General features: G+C 44.0%; 1 long non-coding RNA gene across 1 annotated transcript; it reads left to right on the top strand.

Annotated features, from left to right (window-relative positions):
* The first annotated feature begins 868 nt into the window (after positions 1-868).
* On the top strand, positions 869-19,771 carry LOC145506286 (uncharacterized). The gene is made up of 3 exons (XR_014053699.1): positions 869-1,087; positions 3,238-3,346; positions 19,301-19,771. It is a non-coding gene; the product is annotated as an uncharacterized LOC145506286 (long non-coding RNA).
* The last annotated feature ends 4,251 nt before the right edge of the window (positions 19,772-24,022 follow it).

Genomic DNA, 24,022 nt, shown 5'->3' with positions numbered 1-24,022 from the left:
CTCTGGGAAGATTCCATATGCTACAGAAAACAAAAGACCATGCACCACAACTACTGAAGCCCATGAGCCTAGAGTCTGTGCTCCGCAACGAGAGAAGCAACAAACTCCTAGTGCAACTAAAAATAAATCAATAAGTTATAAAAATATTTCAATATTATGTATCATTGGGCTTCCCTGGTGGCGCATAGGTTAAAGCGTCTGCCTGCAATGCGAGAGACCTGGGTTCGATCCCTGGGCCAGGAAGATCCCCTAGAGAAGGAAATGGCAACCCACTCCAGTATTCTTGCCTGGAGAATCCCATGGACAGAGGAGCCTGGTGGGCTACAGTCCACAGGGTCGCAAAGAGTCAGACACGACTGAGCGACTTCATTTTCACTTTTCCACAAAAACAGACAATGGTTTTTTGTTTGGCTTTATTATCAAAATAACGTCAGGAAAGTTTGGTGTGCGGGCAACTGGGGAACTGCCGACAATTCCACCTCCTAAATATTGTTTTCTAGACTTAGGTGGTATTTTGCCCAAAACACTCGTTTGTTTTTGAGATTATAGGTTGGGAATACTTAATGATATGAAAAGATCTTCAGAGTACATTTTTAAGTGTAAAAAAATAAAATAAAAGTAAGCTAGTTAATGTAAACTCATCTAACATTGTTCAAAACAGGGTAATGCCTGTCAAAGGCCAGTATCAAGTCCCTTCCACACATCCAGGGACTGAAAATGATTGAAGACAAGAAGTCTATTCTCAGAAGAACCACATCCTATAGAGCCACAGCCAGCCTGGGTACAACCGGGGACCAAAATAGACATGAACCCACCCCCTCTTTCCTGCCCCTTGCCCTTTAAAACTCAATAAAAAACTGAACCCCTCACCCTTCAGGGCCAATATCAATCTATGCATCTGGCCCCTTTCCTCCTTTGGAAAGAGAATAAAAAGCTCTTTTTTTCTCTCCTTGTTAATACCTCTGTGAATTCTTTCACAATCTAAGATTTTTGGTGAGCTGTATGGAAAATCGTCACAATCCAAATTCCTTTCACCTCAATCTCCAGCTCAGTTTTCTTCATCATCCAGCAAGACATCCATCAAACTGTAAGTTATTCCTTTGATGGGGTTTTCTCGGGAAAATAGTGGCAGAATCGAGGTGGCAAAAAGCCCAACGTTGAATCTATCACCATCTAGGTTGGAATTTGGCCTTGGGGGACAACTCCTGTTCATCTTCCTCTTGTCCTTGATTCATCATCTCAGAGTCAGGGCCACTCAACTCCAGGATGAATCCTTGTAGGAGATGCTCCTTTTGCACTCCAGGACTCCCATAATGGCCTCTGTCCCCAAAATTTTCTCTTTATTCTTCTTCCTAAGGTGTCATTATGGGCAACCGTCAATCTGCTGTGATGAAAGACTCCCCCTTGGGATGTTTCCTCAAACATTGGAAAGATCGCAAATTAGATGACCTCAGACCCAAACAAATGATCTTCTTCTACAACACGGCTTGGCCTCGATATAAATTGGGTGACCAAGAGGTCTGGAGCAAGGATGGCTCTCTCAACTATGATGCTATTCTCCAACTTGATCTTTACTGTCGCTGCCTTGGCAAATGGTCTGAAATTCCTTATGTCCAGGCCTTCTTTCAACTCCCCCAAGACCCCAAAGTGTTGTCCTCTTGCTGCATGCTATTATTAACATCTATTTTCAATTCCCCCTACATGGCAACCCACTCCAGTGTTCTTGCCTGGGAAATCCCATGGATGGAGGAGCCAGGCAGACTACACTCCATGGGGTCACAAAGAGTTGGACACGACTGAGCCACTTCACTTCACTCACTTCTCCCTTTCTCAGATCCTGAGCATCTCCCTGTTTCCACTCCTGCCCTCCTTAAGCTCCCACTTAGCCACATCCTCCTCCTCCCCTTCACCCCACTGAATCTCCTTCTTCAGGCCAGGACTCCCTTCCTGGACCCCCAGCACCCCTTCCTTCCCTACCACCAGCCTCTCCTCTGCTGGCCCCTAGTTCTCCTTCTCGCCTTCATCACACCCAGTCTGAATGGTCCCTTCAGCCTTCTCTGGAGCCAGTAACCCCCCAGTGGCCCTTACATGAAGTGGCTGGTTCTGAGGGAATCATTTGCATTTCTGTTCATTTTCCTGTGTCTGAGCTCTCCCTCACTGACCTCAAACTAGGCCATTTCTCAGAAGACCTCACCAAATTTACTAAAGAATTGGAATATCTTACTTTAAGACTTTTGTTGACTTGGCTTGCATATAATTTTCTCCACTTGCACGAATACAACAAAGACCTAGAATCTGGACTAAAGCTCAGGAACTTGGGGACAAACTTAACGGGCACCAACCCAATGTTTATGCATCCAGACCCACCCATTGTCAGTGCTCCTGACAATGACCCCAGTTGGAACTATCAGGAAGGATCCCAAGACAGACATCGATAGGACCATATGCCTACTTGCTTCATTGAAGACATGAAAAGGGCCACCACCAATGCCGTAAACAATGACAAAGAAATGACTCAGGCCCAGAGGAAAACCCTGATCTTTTCCTGTCATACCTTTCAGAGGTTTTATGCCTTTTCACCAATTTAGATTTAACCTCTGAAGAGGCAAGACAATCTTGGCGATGCATTTCATCTCCCAGTCAGCCCCTGATATCTGTCACAAACTCCAGAAATCAGAGAAGGGCCCTCAGACTCCCCAACCCAAACTCACCAACCTGGTCTGTAAGGGCTTTGATATCCAAGATGAGGAAGGATGAGAGGAAAAGAGGGAGTAAGGCCCACGATGGTCTCAAGAGCAGAAACAATCTTTCAAACAATTGCCTCCACAATCAGAGGTGCCCTTTGAAGGGGCATGGCAACCCACTCTAGTATTCTTGCTTGGAAAATCCCATGGACAGAGGAGCCTGGTGGGCTACAGTTCATGGGATCACAAATAGTCAGACACAGCTGAGTAGCTAACTTTCAGATTCACGCATACCTGAGTCCCCTCAACCAACAAGGAAAACATCAACTGAGCCCCAGTGCTGGCTCCTGCTTCAGCTGCAAACAAGGGGGCCCTGGAGTCAAGACTGTCCCAGGAAAATATACCTCCTGGTATATTTTATACCTCCCAGAACTGTGCCCCCTTTGTGAACTAACGGGGCACCGGAAGCAGGATTGCCCACTCCTTGATAAGAGGGAACAGAATCCCCTTCCAGAGCCAGGAACCCTCCTGAATGGATTCCTTCCATCCTCAGAAATCTTCAAGGACTTCTACAGTCTCCAGACTGATGGCCCCAACCTGGGACCTGGCTCCACGACATAAGATCGACGTGGCCAAGCCTCGGGTAACTCTAACTGCAGCAGGTAAGAAAATCAATTTCTTAATCGATACTGGAGAAGAGAGGTTAAGAGAACCTTCTCTTCTCGAATTTTTGGGCCCCTTAATTCCCTCACCAATCACCATCATTGGTGTAGAAGGCAAACCTCATCCCATGCTCCAAACCTCTGACTTACCATGCTCACTGGGAGATCAGATCTCTCATTCTTTCCTCGTCCTTCCCAATTGTCCCACCCCTCTCCTAGGCAGGGACCTTATGACCAAACTAGAGATTCAACTAATTCTCCAGCCACAAGTCTCCTTCCTCGGTCTCTTAGGAGACTTTCCCGCTGATGCTTAGCCCTCCAATCTTCCACCAGAAATACAGATTCCCTCAATGTTGTGGGACATTGATACCCTGGGAGGGTCTCTCACCTAACTCCTGTCACTATCACCATGAGGGACCCCTCTCTCTCTTTCCCCACCACTCCCAATATCCTATAAAACTGGAAGTTCTTTATTTTTCTTTCCTTTTTTTTTGGCTGTGCTGGGTCTTTTTTTTTTTTGAGATTTATTGATTGTTTATTTTTGGTTGTGCTGGGTTTTCATTGCTGCATGCGGGCTTTATCTAGTTGCGGGGAGTGGGAGCTACTCTCTACTTGTAGTGCATGGGCATCTTATTGTGGTAGCTTCTCTTGTTGTGGAGCATGGGCTCTAGGGCATGTGGGCTTCAGTAGTTGCAGCACGTGGGCTTAGCTGCCCCTTGTCATGTGGGATCTTAGTTCCTGGACCAGGGATTTAAGTTGCATCCTGTGCATTGGAAGGCAGATTCTTAACCACTGAATCACCAGGAAAGTCCCAAGATGGGAAGTTCTTAGGGTACTCAAACCCCTCACTGCCCTTAAAACTTCTCTTAACTCATCTTCTCCATTCCACTAACTTAGAATCAGCCCTAAAAGATCAGCAGGCTCTGTCTTATTTGCAAACAAGTAAACCCCCAAGGACATCATCTAACCAACCCATCAATTAAGAGGACAGCTGTCAGGACAGGAGTGGCAATTAGATTTCACCCATATGCCCATTCATTAAAAATGCAAATACTTGTTAACACTCACAGACACTTTCTCTAGGTGGATTGACCTTCCCCACTACACCTGAAAGGGCCTCTGAAATAACTCGGGTTCTTCTTCAAGAAAACCCCTAGATTCATTCTTCCCACCTCTCTTCGGAATGACAATGGCCCAGTTTTCACCTCTCCAATTACTCAAGAGGTGTCTCAAGTTTAGATATTAATACACAACTCACAATTAATGTGCTTGAATGGGCTCTCATACTCCTTGCTTTCGTATTTCTCCTTCTGTACTTCATAATTTTTTGCCTAAACTCTCCTCTTCTTCATGGGGAGAGTATCACTCAACCCAAAACAACCCACATGGCCCCCCACCAGGTAGGGACAGCTCTACACCCCCATTCAGCAAGAAGAAGTTATAGAAGATACAACCAGCACCACAATTCCTAATAAATGGGACAACTGGGTTCCACATAAACTTAAGAATAAGTTAATATTCAGAGAGGGGAAATGGAAACCCATCTAACATTGTTCAAAATAGAGTAATGCCTGTCAAAGGCCAGTATCAAGTCTCTTCTAGACATCCAAGGACTAGAAAATGACTGAAGACAAGTCTGTTCTCAGAAGAACCACATCCTATAGGGGAACGGCCAGCCTGGATACAACTGGTGCAAAATAGACCTGAACCCACCCCTTCTTTCCTGCTCCTTGCCCTTTAAAACTCAATAAAAGACTCAACCCCTCATTCTTCAAGGCCACTGGATGCCTCTGGCCCCTTTCCTCCCTTGGAAAGAGAATAAAAAAACTCTCTTTTTTTCCCTTGTTAATATTTTTGTGAATTCTTTCACAACCTGCATCAGCTCACCTAACATTTTACAGTATATTCAAAAAGATGTCCATTTGTAGGAGGAGGGAACCCCTATATAAATATGTAAGTGAAGGTCATATTCATATTTTTGATGAATATGGCCTAAGAATTTCACTTCTAGGTTCATACTCAAGAGAAATGAAAAGATGTCCATACAAAAGCAAGTATGTGACTGGTCATACAAGCATTAATCATAATAGCCAAAAAGAAGAAATAACCCAAATGTCTACCAACTGTTAAATGGATAAATCAAAAATGTGGCATATCCATAGAGTAGATTATTATTTTACAATGCAAAAGAAATTAAGTATTGACATACACTGAAACATGGATGAACTTTGAAAAAATAATGACAAGTAAAAGAAGCTAGACATAAAATGTCACATATTATATGATGTCATGTGTACAAAACATCCAGAATGAGCAAATTTTGTCAGAGACAGAAAATAGAAAATAAGTTGCTTAGGGCTGGGGAGAATGGGAATTATCTGCTACCAAGTTGGTTTCTTTTATTGAAGACAAAAATATTCTAAAATTAGATTATGGTAGTGACTGCAAATACTTTTGTTGTTCAGTCACTAAGTCACATCTGACTCTTTGGACCACACGGACTACAGCATGCTAGGTTCCCCTGTCCTTCACTGTTTCACGGACCTTGCCTAAACTCATGTTCATTGAGTTGTTGATGCCATCCAGCCATCTCATCCTGTGTCATCCCCTTCCCCTCCTGTCCTCAATCTTTCCCAGTGTCAGGGTCTTTTCCGATGTATAAGCACAATGCATCAGGTGGCCAATTTATTGGAGCTTCAGCTTCAGCATCGGTCCTTTCAATGAATGTTCACAGTTGATTTCCTTTAGGATTGACTAGTTTAACCCCCTTGCAGTCCAAGGGACTCTCAAGAGTCTTCTTCAGCACCACAAGTCAAAAGCATCAATTCTCTGGCACTCAGCCTTTTTCATGGTACAACTCTCACATCTGTACAGGACTACCAGAAAAATCAAAGGTTTGACTATATGGGCCTTTGTTGGCAAAGTGATGTCTCTGCTTTTTAATATGCTGTCTGTCATAGCTTTCCTTCCAAGGAGCAAGCATCTTTTAATTTTGTGTCTGCAGTCACCATCCACAGTGATTTTGGGCTATAAGTGGGTGAATTCTCTATTTTTATTTATTTATTTTTTAATTGGAGGATAACTGCTTTACAATTCTGTGCCAGCCTCTGCTGTACAACAACACAAATCAGTTGTAATTACACATATATCCCCTCCCTCCTGAGCCTTCCTCCCCTCTCCCACCCTACCCCTCTAGGTCATCACAGAGCACCAGACTGAGCTCCCTGCACTATACAGCAGCCTCCTATCAGCCATCTATTTTACACATGATAGTATATGTATATCAATACTACTTTCTCAATTCGACCTACCCTCTCCTTCCCCTGCTGTGTCCACAAGTCCATTCTTTATGTCTGTATCTTCTCTGCAAATAAGTTCATCAGTACCATTTTTCTAGCTCCCATATATATGTGCTAATACATGATATTTGTCTTTCTCTTTCTGACTTACTGCATTCTGCGTAACAGGCTCTAGGTTCATCTACATCTCTAGAACAGACTCAAAATCTTTCTTTTTTATGGTTGAGTAATATTCCATTGTATGTATGTACCACAACTCATCTATTGGTGGACATCTAGGTTGCTTCCATGTCATGGCTATTGTAAATAGTGCTGCAATGAACAATGGGGTACATGTGTCTTTTTCAATTACAGTTTTCTCAGGGTATATGCCCGGTAGTGGGATTGTTGGGTCATATGGTAGTTTTATTCCTAGTTGTTTTTTTTTTTTTTCTTGTGAATTTGTTTTTATTTTACTGGGTCTAGGGGATGGGATGGGGAATACCTCTGTAAGTTATGCCCCACTAGGAAGATGTCCATTCTAACTTTCCTGGGATAGCTTTCGGAGCTTTTTCTTTTTCTTGGAGCCGCTGCTCTTGCTGGCAGCAGCCTCTTCAGGTCCACTGCTGAGTGGCTCCTCCTTGGAAGACAATTTCTGCTTTTTCTTGGGGACCCTCTTGTTTTCTGACTCATCAGGGTCAGTAACTGGTTCTTCTTTGGGAAAAGATTTCTTTCTCTTGGGGAGACTTCCAGTACCAGCTGTCTCTTCAAGATCACTACTAACTAGCTCTTCCTTGGAAAAAAATTTCTTTTTCTTGGGTTTGGAAAAAGAGACAGATGGGTCTTCCATTCCATTCTCCTGAAGAGCCTCCTGGGGTTTTTGCTTTTTCTTCTTTTTGGGTCTTTCACTTGTCTCCTCACACTCCTCCGGGGCATATTCCTAGTTTTTTTTTTAAAAGAAATCTCCACACTATTCTCCATAATGACTGTATCAGTTTACATTCCCACCAACAGTGCAGAGGGTTTCCCTGTTCTTCACATCATCCTCTCCAGCATTTATTGTTTGTAGACTTTTTAAAAAACATTTATTTAGTTAGTTGTGGCATGTGGGACCTAGTTCCCTGACCGGGGATTGAACCCAGGCTACCTGCACTGGCGGTGCAAGTCTTAACCACTGGACTACCAGAAAAGTCCCTATTGTAGATTTTTTGATGATGGCCATTCTGGTTGGTGTGAGGTGATACCTCGTATAGTTTTAGTTTGCATTTCTCTAATCATGAGTGATGTTGAGCATCCTTTCATGTGTTTATTGGCCATCTGTATGTCTTCTTTGGAGAAATGGATGAATTCTCCATTATGCAAATTCTACATCAATAAAGTTGCTAAGGAAAAAAAAACACAAAAATCTCAAATTGTTAATAGACTGTCCACAGGATGATGTGTGGGTGTAATTTGCTTCTTTTCACGTGTCTATATTTTCTGAATTTCTGATTGCTTTTTAAAAGGAAAAGGGCTATAATTAAAAGATTGTTTCACAGTGACTATGCACATTAATATTCTTGCTTTGTTTCTTTTGTCCTGACTGTGGTTCACAACCTTCAGACTGCTTTCAGAAAACAAAAGGAGTTTTACTTCATGTGATACCAGTCAATAAACATTTATTAAGGTCTTATTGGGTCTTAACATATACTCTGAAAAAAGTGAAAATGTTAGTCGTTCAGTCATGCCCGACTCTTTGTAACACCATGTAGCCCACCAGGCTCCTCTGTTGATGGAGTTCTGCAGGCAAGAATAATGGAGTGGGTAGCCATTCCCTTTTCCAGGGGATTGTCCCAACCCAGGGATAGAACCTGTGTCTCCTGTGTCTTCTGCATTGCAGGCAGATTCTTTACCTGCTGAACCATCAGGGAAGACTTTTCATCTCACAGACTAGCAAAAAATAAAATATTGGCATTACCAAATGCTAGGAGAGATGTAGAAATTATAAGCTCTCTTTTGGTGACAGTGGAGTCATGGAAATTGATGTGGTTGTTGCTGGCTAAAATTTTGGCTTTCTCTGTCCACCAAAGCCAAATAAAAAATATCAAGGCAGAGTTTGAAAGAGATAGAAAGTTGGCTTTAATTCTCAGCCAGCGGAGAGGGGAACACAGTAGGCTCATGCCGCAAGAACTGTGCCCCGCTTCATGAGGAGTCTAGAGGTTTATACAAGATGAGGGCTCACAGACAGGAGTCAGTGATGAGGAACAAAGGTGTTAGGATCTTGATTTCTTTCTCAGGCCTTGTTTCAGAGACAGTCATAGGCTGGTGCCAGTAACCCAGTAATTGAGGCTGGCAGTTTGATGGCTCTGCGGCCTTCTTTCTGATGTGTAACTACAAGGGGAAGGGTGTTGTAAGGGTAAACACCAGATACAGGATGTATTTAGCATAGAGTCAAAGGATAACAGGTTCGAAGTGTAGCTCCTGCAGAGTCAGGGGACAGAAAAGCAAACTTATTTACAGACATTCCGAGTTAGGAGCAGTTAAAGTAAAAAAACTAGGAATGTTCAGGCCTGCTCACTGTTCTCTTTATCTCCTTTATTCTCAGAAAAGGAAAAGGAAAAAAACCTCATTCTTCTTCTTTTTCCTCTTCACTGCAACATGGTCACTTCAGCAATGTCTCTGAAAATGTTATATATTTGGACCAATTGAGTCAGCAGTTCAAATTCTAGAAATCTGCTGTACAGAAACACTTGGGCATGCAGTAGGTTTGTTGCAGCCCTACCGTAAGAGTGAAAATGTGGGAACAACATCACTGTCCATCTTCGGCACACTAATTAAATCCTGAGTGACATTTAAACCGTGATGTTTAGGGTAGCCTTTAGAAGAGCAAGGACAGATGAACTGCAGCGGTGTTCCTGTGAAGATAGTAATGATACATGGGGGGTGTGGGGAAGACAGCAAATTGCAGAACGTGTCTACCATTATTCTGTTTCCATTTTTTTTAAGTAGGTAACCATCTCTGTATGAATATGAATATGTTTCTTGGAACATGTATAGAAAAAATATCTGAAGGGTCACACACCAGACTTTTAACAGTGGGAAGAAAAATAGGAAGGAAAGGGAAGAAGTATATTTCTATTTTGACATTTTTTATAACCATCAAAGAGTACTTTGGTTATTTTAAAAAGCAAGAGTCTGGGACTTCCCTGCTGGTCCACTGGTTGAGAGTCTGCCGGCCAAAGCAGAGGACACGGGTTTGAGCCCTGATCCGGGAAGATTCCACTTGCTATGAGGCAACAAAAAACCCATGTGCCGCAACTACTGAAGCCCACACATCCTAGAGGCCGTGCTCAGCAACAAGAGAAGCCACAGCAATGAGAAGCCCTCACATTGCTGCTAGGGAATAGCCCCTGCTCACAACAACTAGAGAAAATCCGCACAGAAACAAAGACCCAGTGCAGCTAAAAAGAAATAAATTTGAAATAATAATTTTTAATAAAGTAGTAAGATACTCAATTGCTTCTTTTCTGCCCTTAAAAAAAACCTGGGAGCATCTTTAAAGATATAGACTGCTAGAATTTTACATTGAGAATTGTCATATGGATCACATCACACACTACTCATGCACACGCTGCCCACCCCCACCATTCCTTTCCCCCTGAGAACTGTTCAGTGATCTCTGTAGCTTTTACCATCAACTGATCATCTATGTATTTACAGGTGTATTTTCTATTTCTGCACCAGAGTATAAGCAACCTGAGGGCCAGAACTTTGCCCTCTGGCAGATAATTTTGTTTTCTGTTCTACCTCCAATTCCTGATTTATAGCAGGACCTCAGTAAATATTTGTTGAATGAACCTTGACCAGCAGAGGAAGGGCAAGGTAACTTCAGGGTATGCAGCTTGCATATTTCATCACAAATCAGAAATCAAAGGTTTTGTTACCCCAGTAATGACATTGTCTGGAGAAGGCAATGGCACCCCGCTCCGGTGCTCTTGCCTGGAAAATACCATGGACGGATTGCATCCCATGGTGGGCTGCAGTCCATGGGGTCGCTAAGAGTCGGACACGACTGAGCAACCTCACTTTCACTTTTCCTTTTCATGAGCTGGAGAAGGAAATGGCAACCCACTCCAGTATTCTTGCTGGGAGAATCCCAGGGATGGCGGAGCCTGGTGGACTGCGTCTATGGGGTCGCACAGAGTCGAACACGACTGAAGCGACTTAGCAGCAGCAGCAGCAGCAATGATGTTGTCAGGGAGGAAAACTTTACTCTCTTGTGTTCCATGATTGTGTGTGTGAAAGTTGCTCAGCTGTGTCCACTCTTTGCAACCCCATGGACTGTAGACTGCCAGGTTCCTCTGTCCATGGAATTCTCCAGGCAAGAATACTGGAGTGGGTTGCCATTTCCTTCTCCAGAGGATCTTCCCGACTCAGGGACAGAACATGAGTCTTCTGCATTGCAGGCAGATTCTTTCATGTCTGATCCATCAGTTCTGTAATTGGTGGTAGTGGTAGTGGTTTAGTTGCTAAGTCATGTCTGACTCTTGCGGCCCCATGGACAGAGGAGCCTGGCAGGCTACAGTCCATGGGATTCTCCAGGCAAGAATACTGGAGTGGGTCCTGCAAATTAAAACTGACAAACAACAGATTAGCAAGAGAGAAAGGTTTTTATTCCCGCATATAGGGGAATTTGCAGAAAAACGAGACTCAAAGTGATTAGCACTGGGGGCTTATATACCATCTTAATAGGGAAAGAGAAGGGAGGGAAGGGAGAGTAGATGGAATATATGACAGTTTTATGACAATGTCTGTTTATAAGAGTCGATCATCCCTGGTTAACCCTAAGGAGGGAGTTTAGGGACAGCGGAGCCTAGTGGGCTGCCGTCTATGGGGTCGCACAGAGTCAGACACGAATGAAGCGACTTGGCAGCAGAGTTATTTGGGGGAGGTTCTGCTTTGGGGCAGATAAGGGGTTCAGAAGATAAAAAAATCCTGTTCTCAAACGCCTTCAGCTCAGAATAATTCTCATGCCACAGTGGCTTATGATGGACTCCTTCAACATTTAATTTTGCATCATAGCTGTGTATGCTTTTGTCCACTCAGCCAGCTCAGGGGCCCTGAAGGCAGGAACCATATGTGACTCATCTTAGAATCCCCAGCACTGAGCTAGTAGGTGGAAGGTATTTAATAAACATCACTGCATGAGAAGTTTTCTGAATAGCTCATCTGTAAGGCAAGCAAGAAAGGGATGCTCTCTTCCCTACCTACACCTAAGAACAACCTGAAACTCTGTGAATATACACGTAAATGTACTTCTTTACTGGACAAGAATCCCAAATTCAAAAGGGGTATAAAACCCTCCCTCAAAAGGTAAAAAATACCAGTTTCGCTGGTAGTGTCAACTAAAAAACTATGAGCAACACAAAAGTTGAGTTAGGTTTTATTCAGTGGGAATGAGGACTCCAGCCTAGGAGACAGTATCTCTGGTGACTCCAAGGAGGCAGGGGAGGTGCCAGTCCATATGCAAGTTTGCAACAAGGAACAGGTAATCTGAATATTAAAAGATTACTGTTAATTAAGAGAAAACTAAATATCTCATGTGAAGAGATTTAGCGATCTTTTATGTATGGGAAGATGCAAGCATCTGGGCTGGCTGAAATCATTTCTTTCATATGCATCTAGCTATCTGGGGCCAATCCTACTTTCTTTATTGTTCACATATTAATTCCTTGTTAACCATAAGAGATAGTGAATGTAGCGGATGGCCACCTCTCCCAACCCCCCCAGCTCTTCAGCACTTACCAGGGAGGAAGTAGCTGCTGGCTTCCAAATAGCTGGCTTTGTTTCACCTGGGCTCAGAAATTTGCATTTGGAAAAGCCTTGTTTACTGGTGGAGCAGAAAATATTTCATTTCACAGTAGAAACTGATGTCTTTTCTTTCCCCTTTCGGTTATATTCTTCCAGCACACTTATTATAGATTCTGACCCAGAGCATTGCTGCAAATCAAATAAGCAGGGGGGTAATTCTTCCTGCTAAGAAGGGGGACCCTTCCCTACCTCCTTCCATAAGATGCTGTGCTAAGCTCCTGACTGTTTTTCAGGGGAGTAAAATGCCAGAATCAAAGACTTTGATGTACAATTACAGCTACGCACACCCTACACCCAACACACATGCAACACTTGCCTGGCACAGGAAAGGGCTGGGAGCCAGGACAACCCAAGTGAGAGGCCTCTTGCCGCCTCCTTCCAAGGACATCTCCTGAGAAGCTGAGAGAAGAGGAGAGAAAATGAATGGGTTCTTTCAGAGAGTATGGAGAGCTTCGCAGCTCATGTAACAGAATTCCTGAGCTTAAAGTGGAAAATCATGATGACTTGAGGTGAGAGAATAGTGACAGTTTACAGAACTCACAGAAAAGTTAATTCATTTGTTCCAGTGATACAGATATGCCAAGACGGAATTAATCAGGGTGACCTCAGGAGCAGAAGAGGCCATGGACCTCTTCAGGAATTTAAAGCAGAAGCCTTAGCCACAGAAAATATGCACAGCCACCTCACATTTGTACACAGTTTGGGGCATTCCTTGGACCTCTGACAGCTCTTTCGTGGGACTCTTGCCCAGACTAAGAAACTGTGCTTTGTAGTAAATGGGACATAGTATATTGACTCTTCTGAGGAATAAGAATAAATTAAACTCATAGTACAAGAAGCACTGCCAAGACATAAGCCCCTGTCTGTGGAGCTGGTATCTATGGGTCTGGCAGGAGTAAAACTCTGTCCAGTGTAAACCCAAAGACACCATTAAGATGGAACCAAGAGACGCCCTTGGCATCACATTAGCAAGACCTGGGACCAGGTCCAGATGGGGCAGACTTTAATTGAAAACAGAAGCATCTTTGTCTTTGCTGAATCATCTTTGTCTTTCCTGGATTCAAAAAGCTGTTTGCAATGAATGGAATAAGAGGCAGGAGACTGGAATGTTAATTCTCCGCCTTGGTTTTCTTGGGTTTTTTAAAGTTTTTTTTAAATGGTTTTCATGTTGTCAGTTTATATATATATATATATATATATATATATATATATAAATTGAGATCCGCTTTGGGGTTTTTGTTTATCTTTTCTTTTTTTTTTAAGCCCAAAGTAAGTTTCACAGATGATTTAAAGATTTTCTAAAAATCTCAAAAGGAATGAAAGTAAATTAATTTTAATTCACCTTAAACATATATATATATATATTTGCATACCATGGAGTAAGCGCAGACCCCAGACTCTCCCCAAACAGCTCCCAGTGGCAGGAACTGCATGTTGTTTTTGAAAAGATTCTTTCTATTTTCTCTTAAATTGAGTAGCTCTTCAGCCTCCCTGGACCTTCTCTCTGTAATCCTCGTCCTCATTTCTGGAGCCACTAATATTAAATGTATGCCCTTTGCTGCCTAATAATCCTGCATTATTTCTTGTTTGGTTTTCAAGACCTCCCAAATCTTCTTTCCTCCCGGGGGAGGAAGAGGGCTGTGGTACTTCAGCCCCAGCCCCCAGTCCTACTTTCCTCGAGAGGTCTATGTGGGCTTGTTAACTCAGACCTGAGTTCTCTTCCCCAGACCTTCACACTGGACGGGCATCTTCTACTAAATATTTAATTATTAGAAGCCACATCACCCTGGGCCAGGAATTAAGGTGAAGAAAGTGAAGCATTTGCCTTAGGCAAAAAATTTAAGGGTGCCAAGAACCTCAGAAATCAAGGGAGTTCATATTTTGAAATATCAACACTGAAAATCCACAATGAGCAAAATATCAAAATTTTAAATAAGAACCTGATGCAAGAGGAAATATGTATAACCCCCAGTACGTTTTAATGTATTATTAATTGTTGATTTTTTTCCAAATATCAAAATGGTTGAAAAAATATTTAAAAATTGAAAAATAGGCATACTAAAACTCACATTACTTGAAGTTTACATATTTCACTTACACCAAAAAAATGTATTATAATTTTACTTTCCTGGCTGTAACGGAAGCAACCTCATCAATAATCTTTTCCAAATCTTGTATAATATGCACACTATTGTTAGGAGAAGCACACTCTGCAACCCCCCACCCTGGCCAGGCATCATAGTAACCATTTGTGTGAGTTGTTTTACGACAGGAGGTCCTGGTAAGGAACATGGAATGAGTAAGCCACCACCAACCGGAAGAGTTTGAGAAAGGTCAAAAGGTGACACCACGTGTCCAACCATCTCCCAGAATCCTTCTCGCTGGCATCCATCCTGCCTGAGCAATGCATGCGCCACCAGGAAGGACCCTGAGTCAGAGTGATTGGTCAGAGACAACCCAGAAAATCCCTTCACCATAAAACCCGAGACTGTGAGCCACATGGCAGAGCAGTCCTCCTGGGTTCCCTTCGCCTACTGCTTTCCACCCAGGCACCCCTTCCCAATAAAATCTCTTGCTTTGTCAGCACATGTGTCTCCTCAGACAATTCATTTCAGAGTATTAGACAAGAGCCCACCCTCGGGCCTTGCAAGGAGTCCCCTTACTGCAACAGTATTATGATGACCAATCATACCCCCCACAAGGCTTACACTGTACTAAGTTTGAAAGCAGAGTCATCGCTTGCATGCCCTCAGACTGCAACACCCAAGGGTACTGCCTCTAAAGAGGCATCATTTCCATCACAGCCATCTTTCTTATTTTGACATTTTGATATTTTTATGCCGGGAGAAATATCAATAACCTCAGATATGCAGATGACACCACCCTTATGGCAGAAAGTGAAGAAGAACTAAAGAGCCTCTTGATGAAAGTGAAAGAGGAGAGTGAAAAAGTTGGCTTAAAGCTCAACGTTCAGAAAACTAAGATCATGGCATCTGGTCCCATCACTTCATGGGAAATAGATGGGGAAACAGTGGAAACAGTGTCAGACTTTATTTTTTGGGGCTCCAAAATCACTGCTGATGGTGATTGTAGCCATGAAATTAAAGGACGCTTACTCCTTGGAAGGAAGGTTATGGCCAACCTAGATAGCATATTTAAAAGCAGAGACATTACTTTGCCAACAAAATTCTGTCTAGTCAAGGCTATGGTTTTTCCAGTGGTCATGTATGGATGTGAGAGTTGGACGGCGAAGAGAGCTGAGCGCCGCAGAATTGATGCTTTTGAACTGTGGTGTTGGAGAAGACTCTTGAGAGTCCCTTGGACTGCAAGGAGATCCAATCAATCCATCCTAAAAGAGATCAATCCTGGGTGTTCATTGGAAGGACTGATGTTGAAGCTGAAACTCCAATACTTTGGCCACCTCATGCGAAGAGTTGACTCATTGGAAAAGACCCTAATGCTGGGTAGGATTGGGGGCAGGAGGAGAAGGGGACGACAAAGGATGAGATGGTTGGATGGCATCACTGACTCGATGGACATGGGTTTGGGTAGACTCCGGGAGTTGGTGATGGACAGAGGCCTGGCGTGCTGCAATTCATGGGGTCTCAAAGAGTCGGACACGACTGAGCGACTGAACTGAACTGAACTGATATTTTTATTACAACTATAGAATCCTAAGATGGAAGCAAAAAGTCTCGAGGAAGAGTGGCTTTTTGTGAGCCCCACACAGCTGCCCTCTGGCCCAAGGGCACCCCTGCTCCCATGAGTTTTTTCCCATTGATGCTTGCTTGCCCCTCTCCCTTGATACTTGGTCCTTATCTTCCCAGTCTTATTTAGTATTTATTGATTTTATCACAAACTCTCTTCAAGGAATCTCGGACTCTTTTTGGAAGTAGGTAGGGTAGAAATAAATAATTCTATGCTTTGCCCACATTCAGATCATCTGCAAAAAGCATCAGCTCGGCTTGTAAATACATCTGGAATCTAACCGCTTCTCATGCTGCCACTGCTACCAGCCCAGGAACCAATGGAGCCACCATCATCTCTCCCCTAGACAGGCCTCCTGTTTCCAGCCCTGCCCCCATGGAAGGCTGTTTCCTTGGTGGCCCCAGTGAGCCAGCCTCCTAGTATCCACTCTGGTGGGTAGCCCCTCCCACATTGATACTAGGCTTGACCATATGACCTGCTTCAGCCAATGGGACATTAGCAAGAGGTATCTGCATCAGCTCTTCACACTGAGACTTGTCCTTTTGAATGGATGCTTCTTGGGCTACAGCTACCATCAAAGAAGTGGGGACAGACAAGGGGTGGGCTAAATTTCTCTATAAAGTTTAGATTAGACTTTGCAAGTCTGTTGAGACTACTCAGCTTTGCCACTGTAGCTTGAAAGCAGCCACAGACAATATGTAAACAAAGGTACATGGCTGTGTTTCAATAAAACTTTACTTACAAAAACAGATTTGGCCCACGGGCCATAGTTTGTCAACTCCTGAGCTAGACTACTGAATGAGAAGGGGCTGCAGGGAGATACCCTGCAAGGTAGGAGGTTGTCCCAGGTTGAATAGTGTCCCCTAAAACTTACTGTCTGCATAGAACCTGTGAATGTGACCTTCTTTGGAAATACAGTCTTTGCAGATGTAATCAAATTATGATAAGGTCATATTGGATTAAGGGGGGGCTTTAAGTCCAACGTGACTTGCTTATAAAAAGAGAGTAAAGCAGTGGTGTTAATCCTTGGTCCACTCAGTTGTGTAGAGGTGGCCAAAGCCTGACCAGTCTGTGAAGCCCTTCCAAAGGCTCTGTGAGAGTGGCAGGCACACATAAACCCCTCTAAAGGGGGCACTTTATTGGTCTGGAAGCCTGCTCGGCTGTCTGCTGCAAATCCTGAGTCAGCCCTTCACTAGGGCAGCTGTCTGGCCCAGCTCTGCTGATCTGTAAATTTACAGCTGCCTGTTCTTGCCACCCTCGTCCAGGGGCAAGCCTTCAGTCTGATATCAGCCCCTTAGAAGACCCATGCAGCCGGGTCTCAATCTCCCCGGTCTGCATTGCTCTTCTGGCCACAAGAATATCCCAACAGACTCTGACAAAGGCTGTCCTGAAATCTACTCTCTCCTCCCCACTTTCCTGGCTACCAGGAAACAAACAAACAAACAAAAATACATCAGTCAGGGAATTCCAACATAGAAGCTCTGCAGACTTCGTTTCATGGGAACTATCAAGAGTTGGAGAAAATCAGAGTTTCTACCCTTTTGTTTAGGAAATGCCAGCAATGCCACCACAAGTGTGGGGTTGGGGACATTTTGTAACTGGAACTCTAACTGCGATATGGTGTAACTGCCACTCCCACTCTGCAGGCTGCTCTCTTCTTCCGGCTGCAAACCTTTAGAGAGAACACTGCAGATATGCGGTCTTCCTGAGTCCTATTTCTCAAAACCTGATGCTGCTGTGGTTAAATTCTGTGCATGGCTATACTTTGGAGAAGGAAATAGCAACCTACTCTGTTATTCTTGCCTGGGAAATCCCATGGACAGAGGAGCCTGGCAGGCTACAGTCCACAGGGTCACAAGAGTCGGACATGACTGAGCGAATAAATGCTTATAGTCATAGGGTGGATGTGCAAATTAAGGGAAGGATTTTTGGACTGAATGTCATGGTATCTCATTCAGATCCAAGGGCAAGCGGAACTTCATTTTGCGAGAGCAGGATGCTGAGTGGTTGGGGGTGAGGGCTGGGAGCTAGGTTCGTCCACCATGGCTGTTCACTAGTTTTGGACTTGGTCGGCTCAGCTCACCTCTCTGTGCTTTGAAAAGCAGAAATGACCGCATGGAACAGGATTATATGAGCTACAGAGTTACACCTGGCAGATAACAAGGCCTCCCCTAACGTTATCAACCACTGATAGGAGGAGGAAGCATTTTCTCATTATCAGGCCATCCATGCAAAGCCTCCACAGAAACCTAACTGTCAGTGAGTCACAAAGGGTCACTTCCTTTTTTTTAAATTGGCTGCACTAGGTCTTAGTTGCTGCATGTACAATATAATTCCCCAACCAGGGACCGAACCTGGGCCTCCTGCCTTGGGAATATGGAGTGTTAGTCACTGGACCACCAGGAAAGTCCCTCCACTTGCTTCTGGAGGAAAAACCTGGCTCCTGTTTGCCGTCTGGAACTCACATACTGCACCACTTGACTGTTACCAAGTGAAAGTTCAGGTGCCTGACACACAGTGAGGCCAAACAATACCGAAATGTTGGAGTTTGTAACGAAAGTTATTTCAGGGCCATGCAAGGAGACAGGTGGCTGATGCCTCCCGAAACCTGGAACTTCCCCAAAGGGTTTCAGAAAAGCACTTTTAAAAACAAGGTGAGGGCGGGGCATGGTTAGTTGACCCAATCTTCTTGGTGTAGGAATCCTTTGTTCTAGTAGTTGTCCACGTAGGTCAGGCCATGATGTTCCTCTATATGTCCAATAAGACAAATGTTTGTCTCTATTCTGCAACTTTTAACCTCTGTATAAATAAAGTGTTATAACCTTAAGGTCAGAGGCTTGAGAATGGACTAGCCTGTATATTTCAGGCTACAGACAACATTTTTTTCTTTTTTGGCCATGCCATGTGGCTTGCAGAATCTTACATCCCCAACCAGGGATTGAACCTGGAAGTGAAAATGCCAACCACCAAGTCCTAACCATTGGACTGTCAGGGAATCCCCTGTAGGCAACATTTTTAAAGCAAAGCAAGAGCAATAGAATATAGAAGTTAAAGAAACAGATCTAATATGGAGTCAGACTTGTTCTTCCCTATTACATGACTTCTCTTTCCTTCACAGCGACTGGCATTTTGGAGTCTGCCATCTGAGGGTCCCGTACCCCGGTTGAGATGGGCCTGGGACCTGGGACCATTGGCAGCAGTGCTGCAATGCTGGTACCTGGACAAACCTCTCCTCCTGAAGCTACAAAATACAAAGAAACTATATGGCACTGAAAATAACTGTGTGTACGGGCAGTTGGGGCAAATTTAGGACCACAAGATACAAAAAGACAAAAAACCCAATGGCCATTTCTGAAGAGCCAGGAGCAAAAACTGGGTGTTGGGAGCAAAAGCAGGGCACTGCACATGGCTCCTGCACACACCACCACCTAATGGGTGGGCAGAACAACTAAGCCACCACTGTGATCCGACCCCCAGACACACCTCTACCCTCATTTCATATAAGAAACAAGCTCGCCCCTGCTTCTTTTCACTCCCTCTTGCAGCTAGTGTAATAAAGCCCAATAAAGCCTTGCCTGAATATCCAGTCTGATCTCTAGTCAATTTCTATTGATTGGGGAAGGCCAAGGACTCTGGTTGGTATCACAGCCTCTAGGAGTGCCACCAGCCTGGCTGATATATCGAGGTTTCTTCGCCCCTGGGCTGCAGCTACCCTGGGGCTCCCTTCAAGAGAAAACCTTAAAAACTGTGAGAAAAGGGGGATGGGAAAGGATAGAGATGAAAAGGGAAAACTGCTGGGGCAGGGGGCCAAATGCAGCTGCTATTTAGAGCTATCAGTGCCTTGCAGGCCTCCTTTCCGGCAAGCAATGATTCCCAAACTGATGATAAGAGCCACTTGGGGCAGTGACAGCTCAAAATGCCTCCAGAGGGTGGTCTTTTCACACCCATTTTAAAGATAAAGGAGCTGAGGCACAGCAGATGCTTGCAGAACCGTTTGACACAAGATAGCAACCCTCCACTGAGATTTTCTCTGGCTGGTGCAGAGCTCCTGTTAGTTCCCATTTGCCTCCCCACCTTCATTAGCTGCTCTCAGTCTTCAGTCCTGGGGTTTCTTTATTTAACCCCTCTGCTCCTTACTCCCCTCATTTGGGAACCACTGGTAAGTGCCTCATACTGTGCTCTCCCTTCTGCCTCCCCAAACATCTGCCTTATCCACACCCTACCTCCACAGCTGACTTGGGAAGGCAAAGGAGGGGCTGCTGACAGACAGCAGGGAGCCCTAAGAGGTGCCCTCAAAACCATGATGGGGTAGAATGCTGACTGTAATTTTACAGAGTTTACATAGGTTTCCTTAAGCAAAAGACTTGGAAAGGGGGTTACTGAAAATTGATCAAATTTCTAGAAAAAAATTGCAAAGGAAGAGCTGAATTTTATTTTTTCCATCCAGGTCAAAACTCATGTACACTTCTGGTTGTGGACTTAAAAAAACGTTCACAACCTGAATGTTGAGAGTTATCCTTTCTCTAGTGGGAATTTTTAGGACTTCAAGCCCAGGAGACAGCATCTCAAGTGACCCTGAGAGAACTGCTCTGAGGAGGTGAGGAGGGGAGCCAAGTTATATAGAAGTTTTGTAACAAAGGGCAAGTGATCTGAACATCAAAAGGTTATTGTTAATTAAAGAAAACCAGGTATCTCAAGTTAAGGAATTTAGTCCTTTACTATGTGTGGGAAGACACAAGAGTCTGGTCTCACTGAAATCATTTCTTTGATATGCACCTCGGCTATCTGGGGCCAGTATCCTGTTTTCACATCCTGGGCTAACTCAGGACTCTCCAGGCAGTGGCTGTAGTCTGAAGGCTGCTCCATTGCAGGTATTCTTTTCTTCCTGAGTTCCCTCAGGGCTCACCATCTGTAGTGGCTGCAACTGTTGGTGACTGTGACATCCTTGTTTACTGACACGGCAGGAAATATTCCACCTCTCATGAAAACACAAATACTTTGTTGGGTTTTGAAAAATATTTATTTACTTGGCTGCACCAGGTCTCAGCTGCAGCATGGGGGATCTTTAGCTGTGGCATGGCTTGAACCCGGGCCTGCTGCATTAGGAGCGTGGAGTCTTAGCCACTGGACTGAGGCAGGAGGTACATGGGTCACCCCATGGTAAAGCGATTGGACCTTCATTCCCTGTGGGCCAAAACTCCAAGACAAGAATAGCAGGACAATTAAGGGAGGAAGCTGGGCCCTCCTCAGACCACATATTTCTCATTCCTGAAGTCAGGAGACCTCCTTGACCACATGTGTGCAGAAAAGCTCCTTGGAGGTCAAAAGGGGAGCAACGTCTAAAGATGCTCTGAAAAGAAAGTGTTAGTCGTTCACTTATGTCCAACTCTTTGCAACCCCATGGTCTGTCAATGGGATTCTTGAGGCAAGAATACTGGAGTGGGTAGCCATGCCCTCCTCCAGGGATCTTCCCAACCCAGGGATTGAACCCAGGTTTCCTGCATTGCAGGCAGATTCTTTACCATCTGAACTACCAGGGAAGCACAAAGGATGCCCTAACCCTAGGCTTTTTTGGTAGAATCTGTCTTAGCTAAGAGATGCGTGCACACACATGGAAGGATCCTGAGATATATCAAATATGGACTGTGAACCAAGCAAATCAAAATGATTGACCAAAGGAAAACTAGAAGAAATATCCTATATAAGTGATTTAAATAGCCAGGAGGGTGCAATTCAGTGACTCTCTCTCTAAGTCTGCCCGTGTGTCTATCTATATGTGCTGTACTCTTTTTTTCTCCTAATTAATAGTTTACTTGCTTAACTACTGTCTTTGTGGAATTTCTTTTCTGCAAAGCTGAAGGGTCAGAGCCCTTGACACTGATCACTGGTCTAGTGGCTAGGATTTGGTGCTCACACCATCACGACCTGGCCTAAGTCTGTCCCTGGGAACCCAAGCTCTGCTCCAAGCCATTACAGGCCGAGGCCACTGGAGATCAGGACCACCAGGGAAGTCTCAAAAGAATACTTTTGAAAACAAAGTCATAGGTATTTGTCCTAGAGAAACTCTTGCACCTGTACTCAAGAGATATTCGAAACCAAGTTCATAGCAACAACGTTGTTATTAACAAGACAGAAAGAATCAGGAAACTCAAATGCATATTGATAGGAAAATGTGGATAGTCACAATGGAATACTATTCAGCACTGAAACAAACCATCTCCAGCTCACTAATGTCAAGTGGAGCAAAAAAAATATTGTTGTAGCAATGGTCACAAACAGTACAATGCCATTTATATAGAGTTCAATAAATATTTAAATACCACAGAGAAAAGCCAGGTGAAAGTAAACACAAAATTTAGGATTGTGGCTACCTCTGGGGCAAGGGAAGAATATATAGGGGACATGAATGGCATTGCCAGTATCCCATTTTTTAAACTGGTAAGTTAGGTACACAGACATTTATTATTTTTTTACATCAGATATATTTTATGCAGTCTTTGGTATATGTGAAATACTTAGTGTGTAGGATGGGAAAAAGTGCACTACCTAAGTTGAGGATTATGTTTTATTCAGTGGATTTACTGAGGACTTAAGCCCAGGATACAGCCTCTCAGATAGCTCCAAGGGACTATTCCAAAGAGGTATGGGAGGCCAGGATATATAAGAGTTTTTGAAAAGACAAAACAACTCAGGTAACCAAACATCAAGATTACTGCTAATTAAAGAAAAATGGGACATTTCAAGTTAATGAATTCAGCACTTTTCTATGTATAAGAAGATACACGAGTCCAGGCTGAATGAAATCATTCCTTTGAGATGTACCATAACTCTCTAGGGCAGGTATCCTATTCTTCTCCATCCTGAACCCCTTCTTGAGTGCTGAGGTGGCTGCAGTGGCTGATGGCTTGATGGTTGTAACATCCTTTGTTGCTCAGTCACTCAGTTGTGTCCAACTCTTTGCAACCCCATGATCTGCAGCAAGCCAGGCTTCCCTGTCTTCCACTATTTCCCCGAGCTTGCTCAAACTCATGTCCATTGAGTTGGTGATGTCACCCAACCATCTCATCCTCTGTCGTTCCCCTCTCCTCCTGCCTTCAATCTTTCCCAGCATCAGGGACTTTTCCAATGAGTCAGCTATTCACATCAGATGACCAAAGTGTTGGAGCTTCAGCTTCAGCATCAACCCTTCCAATGACTAATCAGGGTTGATTTCCTTTAGGATTGACTGGTTTGATCTCCTTGCTGTCCAAGGGACTCTCAAGAGTCTTCTCCAGCAACACAGTATGAAGGTATCAATTCTTTGGTGCTTAGCCTTATTGTCCAGCTCTCACATCTGTATATGACTATTGGAAAAAATCATAGCTTTGACTATACGGACATTTGCTGGCAAAGTAACATCCTTTGATTACTGATAAGGCAGGTGATATTCCTTGTTCACAGAGGTAAACACAGAAACTTCCTAGACTGTTAGGAGGAGCCATCCGCCTAGATCCCCTGAGGTCCTTCTTCACTCCTCTGAACTCTTATCTCCCTAGACCTTCTTCTCTAACCCTGGAGTTTCCTATCTGGCTAAAGACCTGCCTTCCAAAAAAGGTGTGCCACATTTTCCACTGACCAGCAGTTTTCAACCAGGGGTGTGCAGACCACAGACAGAATCACTATGACCCAGGTGGGTCACAGGCTGCTGAAGATTCATCTTCCCTCAATCCTGGCATTCCCCCTGCAAATGTCATGCAGTCCCTACCTGCAGTGTGGTCTTCTGATAAGAGCCTTGTACACACATTTTTCCTCCTTGCCCACCAGCAAGGCGAGTGCCTTTGGTCTGCTGCTGCTGCTAAGT

Source organism: Giraffa tippelskirchi, chromosome 5 (assembly GCF_054371585.1).
Source record: "Giraffa tippelskirchi isolate mGirTip1 chromosome 5, T2T-mGirTip1v1.2.pri, whole genome shotgun sequence".
Lineage (NCBI taxonomy): Eukaryota > Metazoa > Chordata > Mammalia > Artiodactyla > Giraffidae > Giraffa > Giraffa tippelskirchi.
Note: the sequence above shows the minus strand (reverse complement) of the source record. Positions and strands in the feature narration are given on the sequence as shown.